Source organism: Achroia grisella, unplaced genomic scaffold (genome assembly GCF_030625045.1).
Source record: "Achroia grisella isolate CSIRO2021 unplaced genomic scaffold, CSIRO_AGI_Agris_v1 utg856, whole genome shotgun sequence".
NCBI lineage: Eukaryota > Metazoa > Arthropoda > Insecta > Lepidoptera > Pyralidae > Achroia > Achroia grisella.
The window spans coordinates 3,041,696-3,059,028 of record NW_026713045.1 but is presented as its reverse complement, the minus strand read 5'-3'; positions in this window follow the sequence as shown (position 1 = coordinate 3,059,028).

Here is a 17,333-nt window from a genome sequence, read left to right as displayed (position 1 = left end):
AACACAAAAATAAATATGTAACTGACGCCCATTACAGGGAGATACGCCTTAGAACACCTTTTAGAGAACCTTTCGAGCCGGCGCTAGATGGCACAAAGGCAACAAAGGGGAAAAAATAAAAAAAAAATATCGGGATTGTAATGGTACAAGTGATAAGAGAAACTGTTAAAAAACTTTAATAATATCGCAACAATTATAATAGATAATTAATTTAAATAGTACATACTGGTTATTAAGAAATGGAAAAAAGTTAAATACATACATAATATAAAATGAACACTACCTATGTAAGAAAAAATAAAAATTAATCTCAGAAAAAAATATTATGTTCAAAATAATTCTGTTATAACTTATAAAATTATTTCTTATACGAAAATGAAAAATATAAAGTAAGCAGACTTAGACTTTCATATTCTAATTAAAAGATGAATTAAACGTAGTAGGTATTTTTAATTTTATTTTTGAGTTACAACAATTGATTAACAACCTGTTAAAGTAAAGAACGGTTAATTCAAAATAATCAGTTTTCTAGACAGTTAAACTGCTACCCGCTGCCGCTATTACCTGGTAACACAAGCAATATTGTCGGATCTTTTAAGAAAATACGGACGCGCCGGGTGCGTCCTTTTTTTAAAGATTCACGTGGGAGGTGCGAGGTAATTGCCGAAATTCCTAATTTTTGACAATCAATGGACAGGATATTGCTATTATGATGTACCGAAATGGACTGCGATGGGGCTGCCAGTTATTGAACTGTTCATAATATCTTTATTATGTATCTAAATGTATATCTTGGGATAAAATTAATAAAAAAAAAATTTTATATCGGCGCGCTTCGAAAATATAGGAAAAATGTTGCCACAAAATTTTTATAATTCTTTTAGGACAATAAACATTATGGCGATATTTTAGCAATGTAATTTTACTTACATATGAAATTTGAATATGAATTTTACCTTTTCTCTATTTATGATGTAAATAATTAAAATTTGTTGATATTTTAGAATGAATAACTTCACAAATAAACATTACGACGAATATAATACTTGTATAGTTTGAGCAGTATTAGCTAAGTAAAAAATACAATAATACATAAATAGGCATGCACTTTGGAGTATATTATAAATACTCTTTATAATATTACAGTTACAGAGATATAAAATATTTTAATGTCGTGAGAACGAGGTGTTGGACCCACACGGAGTCGGGATTTTTAATAAATTTGTTTGTTTTATATCTCTTTTTAACACGATGAAGAGGAAAAAAGTAGGAATATCAAGAATGAATGCCCGACAGCAATACAAAATGCTATCCAGCACTGGTTCATTCGTAACGCTCTGATCTTATGCTTCGTGTGTAGTTTAGTGATGGAAAAGATATCGACAAAAATAATATTAAATGTACTTACAATTCATACTTTTTTAATTTTATTTTGTTCCTTAAAAATATTATAGATATTATCGTTTTAAATAATTTATGTAATATAATTTCAGGAAACGATAAGTAATGCCATTACAAGAATATATAAACACATTTATTACAGAAAATTTTATTTTTTATCTGCGGCTCTATGTATTAACAGTAGTGAGATATTATATCATCGATAGAATATAGAACGGCTAGTTAAGTATGTGTCGACCTATCTAGTCAGCCACGTTATAAGAAAATAAATATCTAAGGTTGTTGTTTACCATGTGATATATTATTTTTAAGTATGAAACTCATGACTGATATCGAAAAAGTCTCGATATTGTCATATTATGTTATCAGTGATATTCTGGATAAAAACAGAACAGTATACAAGCAAATAACATATCATGTATATTTTAGTTGTCTAAGGCAACATTAATTATTAAGATAATGTGACTAATAGAATCGACATTACCGTTTTATCGATAAGAACAGAGAGAATCCTTTAACATCACTCAGCCCCGCCCTTGACACATAAATAATCTCAACTCACAAAACAATATTCAAACACTGTAATTTGAAATCAAAATGTGGCGAGTTTGTCGCCTAATTTGTTAGAATTATTCCCCTAGATTTTTTGTCCCTGTTCCATCTTCTTGCGAAAATGAGTAAGCGATTGCTACGCTTGTTGTGGGCTCCAAAGATTAATTGTTAGATGAATCATTATGTATAAAGTTTTTTTATGAATCTCTATTAATATTAGTTTCTTTAGTTACCTACCTGATACGTGGGGGGCGTATGGCGAGTTGAATTAAATGTTAACAAATTTCTTATTCTGAATGGCTTGTAAGTTAGACAGTTAATTGCTTTGGAATTCCTTCAAAGTTTTGAATGTATTTATTTTAGATGGGGAGCGATAGAAGTTATATTCTATGTACATATAAAATGGATAGATGGATATAAATGGATAGATATTACTGGAGACGAAATTAATATAGGTACCTACTTAATTGCTTTGTGCATTAAGTATGGTGATTTTTCAAGCAATTATTATTGAACTAATTAGAGCTCTTAGATATTACAGCTATTTCTGAGGTAGACTTTGTACTGTATAGGTGTTCTTGTCTCAGCTAACTTTATAAGTTAAGTTTTCATTGAAGAGTATAATATGGGGAAGAGATATGTCAACGCATTAACGCGAAACCATATGACATCCAGTTACATAAAAATGAAGAGATACTTTGTACCTGTGAAATCCCTTTTTACAATTTAAACGGAAAATTACAGAAGAGTTAGTGTGTTATTTAATACGTAAACAGTAAAATCATCTATTGTTCATAATCATTGTTCTAAATTGCAAATATCGGTCGGATATGAATAGAATACGCAGTCTATGTAGTAGGTGTTCAATAACCATTAATTTATAAAAAACAAAGAGTTACAAAGGATAATCCTTTGTTTGCCCTAATATAACGTAACAAGACACAAAACGAGAGTTTAAAAGTAAATGTTCTTAGAAGAGCGGTAATTGTAAGCCACATGTCGGAAGAAAGGTAACTGATAGCGAGCAGATAAGGCTTTTTAGATCTATTGTGCTGATGAACAAGTGCGAACAAGATACTGTATTCATTGTGGAAAGGGAATAAAAAGACCCACAAAGGTTACCCGCTGTAATAATTTTTATGGGCCCTACCATTGGCCGTGCAATAACAATAAAATCCGAGCAGAATATAACTGTACCAATTCTAACTATCTATTTGTGTACACATACGACTAGTAGTGCAAAATGGTTATACTTAACGTGTGTGTTAGAAAGTAAACACTAAATGGTGTTTTCTTAGAATTTTAGTTTAATACCATATGGTTGTTGTGTTGTGTATAATCATTTTTAGGTGTATTCAGACATGTGCTGTCCCTGTCCTATGAGTAAATATAGCAAAAACCTTCAGTAACGCGACATTCTTCATTCCTTTTCTTGATTAAAATATAATCGTACAAATTAATAATGTAACAACAAAACAACATTAATGTCTTCTACATGATTAGTGTACCTAGTAAAAGTTTAACCAAAATTGCGTAGAAAACTAACGAAACGGATTATTTTTTATCAAAAAAATTGAGTACAAATTATTATTTAATTGTGAATATAAACGTGACCTCTAATTTTGAATAAATGTGTTCTGAATTCGTCCCTTCCTGAATTCTCTTTCTCGCCACCGTATACAACAGAAGATCAATATTCCATCATCATAATACATAAAAGAAATTGCACTATTGTTTAGTTGTATCACCGTTATTGCATTGATATGTGAAACAACTAATTCACTTTAGAGGTTTCTTCGGGCGGTCTATACAAAATCGATGTTACACTCGCCAATGATAAAACCACATTCCTAGAAGAAAATAACATGAGTACTTTGTAAATTTCGTAAATAAATTTTTACTTAACAGAAAAAGTAATTGTTAACTAATTTGTTATCAATGGTGTTATAACACCGCGGCGCCAATTCCAATTTACATTGGTGTGCAAACAAAGGCTAGTTATCTATGACGGTGTAAGTTAGTTCTCTTCCTTTTGCTATAGGCGTGTTCGGAATTTGTTCAAGATAATAGAACATCTACATAGTTGTTTATTGTAACATAAAATAATATACTTAATGCAAGTACGTTACCACAACTAACAAAGATCATGAGCCAACCACGAGTTAGAAAGATATGTATAATGGATTTGTATTGCAGTGAGTATTTCTATCTCGTTCTCACGCCGGTAATATTCTATCCCATTATGATGTAATAAGATGGAACCATCACCCGCCATCTGCAATCATTAGTAACTACTCAAACAAATAGAGCACAAGATCTCTGTGATCCTGAATTTGTGGAAGATGACCAATCTTATTTAAAAGAAACGTGTAGACAATAGCAAGTCGAAGGCAAAACAGTCATGTAAGTACATGATTATTTGGAACCCCTTGATCGATCTCCCGTCCAATTAAACGGGGATCGAAATTACGACGGCCTAAGCTGAGGTTCGAACCCATAGCGGTGCCTTTAGACTAAAGTCTCCGTCAAGCGGGAGTAGCCTTCAGCCGCTCGTCGTCCGTCTGCGGGTTCGCTTCCTATCGTCTGGTGAAGCTCTAAAGGTCGGCTGCGGCCAACAGCATTAGACTAGTTAGAAAAAATGACTATTGGACTGACATGAGACAAGTTGTGTTTTGATGTTCTCACTACATAAAAGTCGGAATTTCTAAACATTAATTGTATACAATCATTTATACCGACATTACAGGTAGCAATCTTAACTAACTTTTCTTCGTAACTAGTCATATCTTAATGCACGATATACCAAGACCATTTTATGGTATTAGAAACCTGTAGGTAATCAAACAACCTCTAAATTTTTGTATGTACAAATCGTAAAATGTCCATATCTAACAAGTTATTTACCAACTACTACACCTCTTAAACGTTTACAAACTCTAATATCAGTTGAACTATAAAAACGGAAGGTTTACAACCTAACGAATATACACGAAGGATCAGGAAACGAGATTATAATATTCAGTAAACTTTAGCTGATTTTTATTGGACCATTTCGTATTCATTTGTTTTTTCGTTCATTTGGATTTCGTTCATTCGTTCAATTGGAACTTTTATTGCGTTCTATAAATATCATAGTACTAATTATAAACCAATAGATCGTACATCCTTACATTATTACCAAATACAATATATTCGTTCTAATTATTAATTTAGTGACGTATTGTAACGAAGTCTATGTATGTCGACGATCTGAGGCCGTCTAGCGGTTGGCGTCGCTGTTTGATTCCTCGCACGGTATGCACATGTATTCATGATTGTTTATATTTTCTATGTATATTATATATGTAATTAAAAAAAAATGTTGTAATGTGTTGTAAAAGTGAGTATGTAAGTGTAAATATAACGATAGGTTATTTATAAATTACTTGTCTTATATTCACGAGTATAATAAATTCAAATTAAAATTCAAAATATCTTTATTCATGTAGGTCTATTACAGACTGTTATGATTAGTCAAATCTACCGTCAGTTCGGAATGATTTCGAGATGAGAAGAAACTCAGCTCGTATTATTTTCAAATTAAATTAAATTCAACTTACGATAATAGATTTCACCCACAAACTAACTTGTGTATTGTATATAATTCATAAATATTTTACTTTAAACTAAAATACTATTTATGACGAGCAAAATATAAATCAAAGTATTCCTTAATTCAGAGATGATTTAACAAATAAATATATCTATTATATAATGCTCCTAGCTAACAAAAATATAGAAAACGAGTAATTTGTTTTATTACGTACATTACATAATATCTAATTACCTATAGTTACTTCGAAAATGTTTGGACAAGCCCCAAGGTGAGATAAATATAATGAAAAATAATTAAGTTAACTCGAACATGTCAATTCTGAGCTCGAAGCTATATTTTTAGAATACAGTCGCGTAGAATCGTTTTACTACAAATAAGTGTATAATGTTAGAAGTGCTAGTTAAGGAAGTTAGAATGTTTAATTATTTTGATGATGTGACTCAATCATGCTCAAACGTGGATTCGAAAGGAAATTAAATTCTAAAGATAGGAGAACCTATGCAGGATAGGAAATGTCGGTTTAGGTATGAAGGATTTGCAATGAGTATTATCATTTATGATGCATTTTATCTTTGCTGCTCACTTAATCATAATGAATGGTCCATATTGTAGTAATGTCTATCGTTTATGATTATAGATTAGATTTTTATATAATAGGGTTTTCATTTTTTGTACGCTTAACCCCATTCTCGTCCATTTCAGCCGCCAAGCAGCTCGCTTTATGAGCTACATATTTCAGTTGAAGGAGGATATAACGTATAAAGCAGGATATAATAATAATAAGAGGCATGATATCTTAATCCTCTTGAATGGCAACACATAAGTGGTTTCACAGGATAACGTGATGTCTGTAGTGCTGTTCAAGAATATAGCGGTTATCACTTACCATGAGGTGGGCCGTCAACTTGTTGGTCATTAGGTATATAAAAAATGCTTTATTGAAAAGCCACGATGACGTTTCCCTGATAAAGTTATGTATATAATTACATTTCACTATGTTATTTCAACTTGTAATTTTCTATGTTTACAATTAATTTTCAGTGGAATAAACAAATCTATCTACTAAAAATCGACTCTAGCGAGCTAAGTATAAAGATTAATAAGCTAAATACTTTTGTTTGCAACAGTACACCGTTACATGAAATACCGACTCATTATTACGACAAAGAGTGGCGCCCGCTCCCACAGTAACATTTCGATACATTTCTTCAATGGCGGCCATCTTGTCCTTTTTTCGGGTCGAAACGCCGAGATTCACACGCTCCAAAGTGAGTTGTCTCTTTGTCAGTTATTTTTAGTTAAACGTTAGCTACAATCATTCGACTATTAGATAGACACTGTATCGATTGATGGTTTTGATAACGTAATTTTACTGTTACATTTGACATTTAAATGTTGGCGCTACATTTTTTTTTATTTCAAAATGAAGTGGGTCTTGCAATAACAATATTGACGTGTTTTAGATTAGTATCTCTAATATAAGATTATATTACTACTTTAAACATAACAAGCTATAGTTATGGGGATTATTATTACCATATTTTAATTTTTTATGCAACTGAATTGAAATATCAAATAGGCATATAAATGATACAATATTATCATTAAAAACAAATATCAGTATAGATGTATTTTGTTGTGTATAATGTTTAAACGGATTATGTCTCCATTGTAATATAGATGTATTACACAAAAGATTTTTGTGCTTTTAAACTGTGTTGACCAGAAATCCGAGAGGTGAATTAAAGAGTCTATAAAAGTTAAAACACATATAAAAATAATAAAATCATGTTATGATGGTAGGTACTTCGATGAGATGAGACATTTTATAGAAGAATCCCGGAATTGGAATACTGTACACAGGTTTTAATTTTGTATATTGATATCGCTCTGGTTGAACAGTAACAATTTACAGCTCAAATAATAAATAAATATATAAGGAAAAAATAGAAAAGACGTTTAGCGAATTTTAAATTAAAAATTATGACCATTAATGTTAAAATGTTACAACACTGTCATTTTTTTTCTTGTGTGACCACACACACAATTAATGTATAATGTTTACCTAATTTCTGTTTCGGTTGCAGATAAAATCAAAATTTATGCTAATATCGATATTTAAAGGGTTTACGGCCTCCAAACTTAATGAATTTAGGTAATCGGAAATACCACAAATATAAGGTTTTATTCTTGGGTGGTAGATTTATAGATTTGTTATTACATCTAACTTTAAATTATGAGGTGTCTTAACTGTACTTAATACAGATCTACATACAATTACAACTACTATAATACACGTATTACATTCAGACAAACCAATATAAGTATTGGCAAGACTTTATTATACCATTTCGCAATTTTTATTATTATTTTATATATTTATATTACTGTCTAAGCAATATTGTACATATTTTTAGTAATATTTATTTTTATTCGACATCATTGTTTGGTTCTAGTATGTATCTACTGATTAATTCATTTCTTGTATTACATATGTAGTGTAATAAAGAGATAAATAAATAAAAATAAGTAGCTAGTAAGAATATTAGCCGACAACTGCCAAGAGAATTAGTGGCTTATTTATAAACGAACCATCAACCAATTCTATTACTGTGACGGCAGTCATATAACAACATTTTAATCCGGCGAAGTAAAAAGTTTGCATAAATTATGTGGCGGTGCGTGCGGGCGGCCTCTCGGCGTGAACTGCGGCTCAAGTTAATTATATTAAAATGTGCTTGTGTTATAGCCACTCATGTCTTGTGGTGACCACTTGGTAGATACAAGAGTCTACTAGATCCGTGGAAAATTATAGTTTTTTTTTAATATAATCGGAATGGCAAACAAGCATGAGCAGTATCCGTTGCCTAAGTAACCTACGACATATTAATTTTTTGTATATTTACTACACAGGCAGACTAGCTAAGTTTTCTTTTCGGAGTACTCTAATGTTGGCCGCATTTAGCCTTTACAGCTTCACCGTACGACATGGGGCGAGTGCAGATGGCACTCAAACCCGCGGAAAGACTTATGCAGCGGTAGAGGGCCAACTCCCACCTGACGTATACAGCTTTAATCTGGGGGTACTGCAATGGGTTCAAACCTCGTAATATCTTTTTTTTTTTTAGTTTGACGGGGGATTGATCAAAGGAGAGACTGGATAACGGCACAACAGATACTAAATAATTACAGCTGATCATGAGCACCATCAACACCAGATGAATTGCAGTTGAGTTTTTAAGAAGGGTGGACAGTGCAACAAATAAGAAAACAGTTAGGAGGGAGGAGGATGTGAGTCCTGAATCACGATTCATAGTGCGAAACTCAATAATATTTAACGCCGGTATTCTAGAGGTCGATTCGAAACGGGACCTTTCGTGCTTCATAACCACGCGTGCTCTACCACTGAAAAAATAATATTATTACGTTAAATTGTGGGAGATCGCAAAATAAAGTGTTTAAAGGACACTGTGGCGTCGGTGTGGTCCACAGTCCGCCTGCGGCTCACCGCTTGACGGATCAATTACTTTATTGTTGCCCTCAGCCCCAAGCCTTCAGCTCGGTGCTTGCCGCGTTCACATGCCGCCTCTGAGTGTCTTATGTAACACGACTGCTACAAATTATAATATACGTCAAAATATAACTCACAGCTTTATTTCTGAGTATACTGTTTGTTTGTTCAGTTCATTTATCACGAAATTGTGTCCGATCTCCAAGCAGAATGAAATGGCAATACGGTTTGGGAACTGATACAGATTTAGGATGACCTGCAGTACTATTTTTTATCTGTGGATCTAGACAGTAGTGGACTGTGAATGGCCAAAATTATGACTATTGTGTATTATTTGGATTTTACTTAGTTGGGTTTGCTATTCTTTTCTATTTTATTTTTAATAAAAATATAGATTCAAAATTGATTCTAATTATATTATGGATAAATGTTTGCAATGTTTTCCAGGAAAATAATAAAATAATTACATTACATAAATTTTAAATACATTTATAATTTAATTGAATGACAGTCTCGGTGGGCTGGCTGTTTAGCACACCGTCTAACTTCCAATGGTCGCGGGTTAGATTCCTCGTACGGCACAAACATTTGTATTCATGACTATAATTGTTTTGGTGTTTCCTATATATATATTGTGTATGTAATAATTATCTATGTATTTGTAACAGTTGTCTATTGCCCATAACGCATGCTCTACTTAACTTGGGACTATATGGCGTTGTGTGAATTGCTCTGAAATATTGTTATTATTTAAATATAAACTCTGACTTTAAGAACTGTTTCAATATAATATATTTTAAATAAAATAGTATATAAAACACATACTTGATTATTACATCTTAAATAAAGACTTTAATATGTATTATAAAACCAAATTGAGTCGAAAATGTTTGGACCGGCATGATAAATTGTATGTTTGCAATCGCACAAACTTAATTTTAACCGTTCAAACGCCGCGCAGTGAAAAATGTTAAAATATTCGTTTTATAACCCAAGCAGACAAGACCCGGGGGCTATGAAAAATTACCTGAGGTACTAAAATGCCGCTTGCTGACGCTTTACGTCTAAATTTTTGCATGCTTATGTGGTAATGAATGTTATACAATTGAACCGGTCAACGATGGGAAGTCCGCAATCATATACAGCTAATAGTAATGTAGTACTTACGTCCCCCACTATATGGTTACCTACTACTAATAGCGCGACATAAATGTCATATCCATATCCTTCTCCATCCAATATCGTATATCCTATAGTACTTGCAAATTTCATAATAACTGGTCAAGCCGAAAACAAAGGTATGACATATTTGTCACGCTTACTTACTTTCTCCTTGATACTTAAAAGTAATAGCTTTGCCTCGACTGTATCTGAGTAGAGTTAGTATTATGAGTAATCTATGTAGCAATATAGTAACAATATGGCTACATGTACCCCACGTCTGCCCAAGCAAGTTATGATAAAAAGTACCTACACGTTCGCAGACGGTATATGCTGGTGAGATACCAGAAAAGGAAGATAGAATTAGCTTGAAGTCATGATCAGTTAGCTCATAGTTGATAATTTACTGGAAATTAACGATCCTCGTTTCCAGGAGGGACCACGTGGAGGTAAACTTGACATGAATTACTAGCATCACTAGTTCGAATCATTAGTTCCTATTACTAACAATTCCTTCTGCCAACTCTATGTGAATAAGTAAGAATATAAAAAAATCCAATCTCTATTTTTCGCTTTTATAATCTTAAAAGGATTACTATATGTGTACTATGAGTAATAATCCTACAATACTATTGGAATGGCGGTTTAATGATAACTTCATTTTAATGATACACATGGTCAGTTTCCAGTGGACTAGCCCAAGGCCGTGACCTTGACCTTCACACCACATAATTGCTACTACCAACCTAGTTTTTGCTCACGTCAGTCATAACTGCAGTGTTGGATTTTATTAAATGCCTCCAAGCAAATTTAGGGGTGTCAAAATGTATATTTACACTATTTTTAACCAATTTTATGAACCAATGTCCCAAAATAGTTCTAACGATGTTTTAAATAATTTTAAAGAAACCTTCTGGCGAAAAATAAATAATCGATTTGTATACAGGCATTGAAATATTTGTGTACCTAAATACGAGTATAAAATAACTATAACCTGCAGTTTCATCTGTTTTGTACAAGGCAGAAGAGGATATAACGAATATGAATGGTATATATATATATATATATATATATATATATATATATAATATAACGAATATAATGAATGCATGAAACAGACATACAGTCACATTTACGCATTTATATAATTACAGTAGTACAGATTTTTGTGCTATTGTTAATGTTTTTTGCAATCGAAATTTTGAATTTTGGGCTACATTGGTCATTTAAATGTAGTACAATAGGCAGATTTAACGCTGTGTGTTTTTTCTATTAGTTAATATTTGAGATGTGCAGTGAACAGTGACTTAACATTAAATATGCAAATTATATATAGATTAATGATATTAGACATTGTTAAATATATACACATACATATATTATATATTCATAAATAAATCACATATTTATGACAAAATACTTTATAGATTAATATGACATACATTTTTAATATTACATATATTGGGAAGAGATTGTATATAAAATACATTTCAAAAATAAATCCAAAAGGTATCACGTTCCTTTAACGTAATAATACCTAAGTTTTTATATACACTTTAATATGAGCCCAGAATATGTTAACATATATATCCAGAAAATAAATAATTTTCCTCATCCGTTACTGCATTATACTGCGATTATTAAAGACGACACGATTATATTTAAAACCCATAAAGAAATCAACACCATCAATGACGACGACGAAAGAATTCAATACACATTAAACAAAAGCTAATCGAAGATCAGATCCGATTTAGTATAATTTTTATTATCATTAGCGACCAATGTAAAGGTTCAATGCCTTTATAATTTTATATATTAACAACTAATAACTTTAAAAGATACAAATGGAATTTCATTGAAACCAAACCTGGGCTTAAGTCGAGTTTTTATTGAGTCCAATCACTCACACTTTTTTTTTCGGTACCTCAAAATGACTAACCCGTGATATTAAAATGCTATTAGTCTATATGGGAGCGATATATCATTTGAGGGCTGTGATTTTATCGTTCATAAATGCGTACAAATATTCCGATGTCTCTATATTTTTTGTTAGTTTTTGCGAGGTAGTAAAGCAATGTTCGGTGGGCTATTAGGTGGTCGAGCTTATGCGAAATGAATTTGGTATTTCTTTTGTTTATGTGCGAGCTCTGATTGTCTCACGGTCTACAGGCGGAGGAGTTGAGACCTCCCCGAGGCATAGTGAGATGCCATAGCGTCTAGCAAGTTGCTCTTTTGATGTGTGTTTATTGGGAAATTATAAATGAATTCCACGGAGTCTATTCATTCATCAATTTGATATATCGATCGGTCGGTAAATCTCAGATTTTTTTAATGTAGATATTATACATACAGTCTGGGAGTCATCTTCCAATGTTCACTATAGCTACTTAATAGTGTATCTCACATAAATATATTAAAGTGGTTTCGTTTATTAGAACAGGTCCGTTTTTTACGACAACTCTCACAGGATAATAACTAAAGTTACCACTCAATTTACAAGCAAAACTACAAACCATGAAATGAACAGAACGGATTAAGCGATCATGACATTGATATTTTCATCACTGAGCATCTCTATTAAAGAGCATAAAGCTAAAACCTGCCCCGTCATAGATAAATCATCAGATGTGTTGAATTTGACGTTGCCCTAACAATTCCACGCAGTCGGGAGGAAAATGAACGGCTACTTATATATATTTGTCGTCATCATAAACCGATTGTAAGGGGCGGATGGTCATTTTTTCTTCGCTCTATGGGAGGCGACCACACCGACTTGCGACCGCCTCGCCTATCCGTAAACACAATAAACCTTCATATTTACGCTCACTCCAAGCAATAAAGATACAATGAGCAAGTACTATAAAAATGTTATCCGCTGCCCGCTTTTCTATTGCTCTCGAACGGAAAAGCGATCTTAAAATTTGAACGAGAACGTTTAAATTTCATCGTGCTCGTTTAATACTCGTGAGTCGATTCTCATTGTCCATTTATAGAACTTATTTGTAAAGTTGCGCATTGTCTTAAAGTGATATTTGTGTTTCGTAAGAGATAAGCGTGGGGTTGGGAAAGCCGACTGGAGTGAATCATTCGATCCGTTTTTGTATGTATTTGCTTAAGCAGTAAGTTTGTTTGTTGTTTTCCCTGCTTTGATAATTGCAGTTTTGGGCTTCAGGGTGTAAAATAGATATTGTTTGCTTTTGTTATCGGTGTCCAGTATATTTAGCGTAGTTTAATTTTTTATACACGTAATAAATATTTCAGTTAAAATAGTACAAGAACAGAAATAAAATGTGGCGAATCTACGAGTACAGTCGTAACTTTTAAGAGATAAGTGAGTTGATATCATTGACCAATATTAATTTGTATTTAGTCATATAAAAATATCTATATAAATAAGGAAACCTATTATGTTTGACACGAAGATTGTACTGCCAGTTAAAATTAAATAAATAATTTATCTTTTTTATCTGTTTAATTCTTAGAAGTCCTAATTTATTTTAATTTGTATTTTGTGTAATATATGTAGATATCTATAATAATTGTATATGTATTGTTATATAATAAACGCGTATGTTAGCATTTCATTTGTGCCATTATATGTGTACATAATTTATATTATACTTATAAATTAGTTTACTGATGTAACATTATCAATATATTTTCCATTACTTATCTACCTAAATGAAATAAGATTTTTAGGGACCTAATAAAAAGCAATAGTACCTAACAATGGTAAATTTTGTTGTGGGGAGAGAAAGATCTCAAATCACAGTTGCTCAGAACATAGAAGAGAGATGAAAGCTTGCAGTCATAATCTGCAATTTTTTATCTATTATCAATTCCTAATAAGGTAGTATCGCTACGAGAGGAGAATAGAAACCTTTTAAACGTTTGATTCTTATTTGAGATACCTATGGTTGATAATGGTAATTGATAAATGATTGACTGATCATCACCTACAAACATAATTAGCGAACAACAACTAAAATCATCTTCTGGTGAACACGCTCTATAGAAAACAATAATCTATTGTGTACAACTCATTATTTACCTCTGTTACAGTTAAACACTATTGTTGATTATTGAAGAATACCAGTCGAGCGTGAAAAGCTTACTACTTAAAATATCTGCAAATTAAAAGCGACTTTAACTACTACATTTTTAAGTTACATTTCGCTTATTCATTTACAAACTCTTATTTTGCTTGTAATGTATCTTTTTTCATTTTCACTAGTGTAAATTTCATGGTCCTCTTTGTTAGTTGCACTTCTGTTTCAGTGAATGAAGTCGAGCACAACCTGTATGTCGTTTAATTTTCTACTTTATGTCTTAGGTGATAGAGCGCTTATAATATTAAATCAGTTAATGTTAACGGCTACGAAATTAAATTTATGGTGCGGTATTGGCAGTAGCGAGGAATTCCATTGAAAATACGACAATATATTTACTTTAATAGGCTTGCCTTTGAAGCACAACAAGGAATACTAATTATTTCACTAGATAAATGCAATGGTATAAAATTCTGTTGTCAGTGATTTAATAGTTTATTATGTACACTGAATTATTAGATACTAATAGCCCGCCGCGGCTTCTCACTGGGTGATCACAACTTTGGGACTTTTATTTATACTATATACTAACTTAATATACCTACCTAATTATAGCCTAATATTGTATAAGTAGTGCTAGTAGAAGATACAAAGGAAACAAATAAGTAAGGAATTAAAGGAAGTAATGGGGACTGTTACTAGCACCAAATAATTATTTTATGTTTGAGTCTATGGTAATAGATTATATTATCTGTGGTAATAGCAATGCATAAGTGCCAGAGGATGGCACCATTGATTCCTTGAGCTCTCTGGTTTTCTCGACTTTGTCTAACCTACGTTGCTCGGTGTAATTAAATTAATGTGTGATTAACATATAATAAGTTTAGTTTAACAAAGATGTTTTTATCATCATCAGCAACCCACAGTTCACGTTCTAAACAGGGACTAGTAGCCTTATTGCTGCCAACATCAATTCAACAACAACACAGTTGCCCTGGAATCCATCATCTTTACTTCCTGGTGACTTTGCTACGCTAGGCTAACCTCATCTTATTTTTTTCCCCGCCAGTGCAACCAGGGGAACTATTCCATATTCATCAATTAAAAAAAATACACAGAAATACTAATGAATACGACTTTGTACAATAATAATAATGACATGGACAATTCACATAACGCCATCTAGATCCAAGTTAAGCAAAGCAGGTTTGATATGAATACTATTTTTTGTGTTAATATTATACAAACATAATTTAAATAGAAAACATGCAGACCGATATAAAAATCACACTCATGAATACAAACGAATCGAACCCGCGATCATTGGCAGTAAAGAACTGTGCTAAACCATCAAGATCGATAATGTTTTCCACTTCTGGTGCTCAGATTGGAAGTTACTTTTGGTAACATATATATACTATTATAAATAGAGAGAGAGCGGTATATATACGTAAAAGTATACTCCGGAACAGCTGCTAGACTACACTCGAGAACAAATGAGAACTGTCAGCACGCAATACATTGATCTCGAACATTCCAGATTGTTCTAGATCACTCCGTCAACAAGTTATTACAACAAGGTATCCTGTCAGGGTTTTTATTCATTAATTGCCAGACACTATAAACGTGTCAGGCTATTTAAAGAATAAATCTATTTTACATGTTTATAGAACATGTATCTTTTGTATCTCAGTAATTTTTCTAGTGTCAATCTATAAACAATATTATTTTAATATTTTATCTACTGCGAAAATTTTAACAAACTCACTAATATTTGAGCACCTCCGGGGCGGGCCACTAGTTTACAATATTTATAAAGTGATTAAATGTGTATCTATAGAGAATCGGTTATAGCACACATCTGCTTCCAGATTTCAAGTAGAACTCAAATACATGGATATTCAATTAACCACAACACGGAGATGTCATATGACGAACATGTGGTTAAAGGGCACGTGCGGGCTTGTTACTGTTTTTTTAGTCCGCACTTAAATTTTAATATTTAGCTATTTTTATCTTAGATTGATTTATCTATTCACTATTGTAAACAAATTACAACGTATACATTCATGACTGTTATTCTAAATGGGATGGTCAGAGGTATTGTTAAAGGTCGATGTTGTTGTAGTTCAGTTTAAAAAGATGATATTGTATTATTGATAGTGTAATATACACTTAATATATGTGTATATTTTAGTAATCCAAATGTATAATAATAAGGAAATGGTTTATTAAAGTGACCATAATGTTATATGTCGAGACAAAGATCGCGTTGATGTCTTTTTCAGCAAAATGCTGTTTTCGAGAATTTATAACTTTATTAACGTTATTCCACATATATTTTAATACACGTTCTATCACTCTACAACCACTACCATCATTATTAACTATATAATGCTTTCCATCACATTTATAAAATAATAGTAAACAATTAAAACCAAAAATTAATCTGAGGGACGACAGTAACACCAAATGCTATATCATTGCTAAACTTAGACCAATGTTTCGTTTAATTTTAGATATGGATTTTGTTAGGTACTTTCTTCTTCTCATGCATTTCTACCCTCAGGCAGCTGTGATTATATAGCTGTGTTTGTGGTATAATGTAGGTAATATGATGCCGGCATAGAACCTTCTGTAATGGATAGTATTTGTAATGATGACTAGTGACCGTATGATAGTAGTAGAGAGTAGGATCTAGTCGATTTTTACGTGATCCCGCCGGAAGATGTACAGTTACATTGATTATAATTAAATTTGTAAAGTTACTATAGAATATACCTAGAGGTCACGCAGTGTTCGAAATTTGACCAGAGATTTTAACAATAAACAAAACAGTATACGCGTATACTATATATATGTATATATATATATATATATATATATATACGAGTATATAGTATTTTCTTTATGATTAATTTATAAAAAAAAGTATTCTGTAATCTATAGATACTCCTTCTCTATATAAATTATAAGTGTTGTTCACAATACTTGTTCAAAATATTTTTAAGTATATCGTGTATATCGAGGTGAAGTCATTACAATGAACTAATTTACTTCC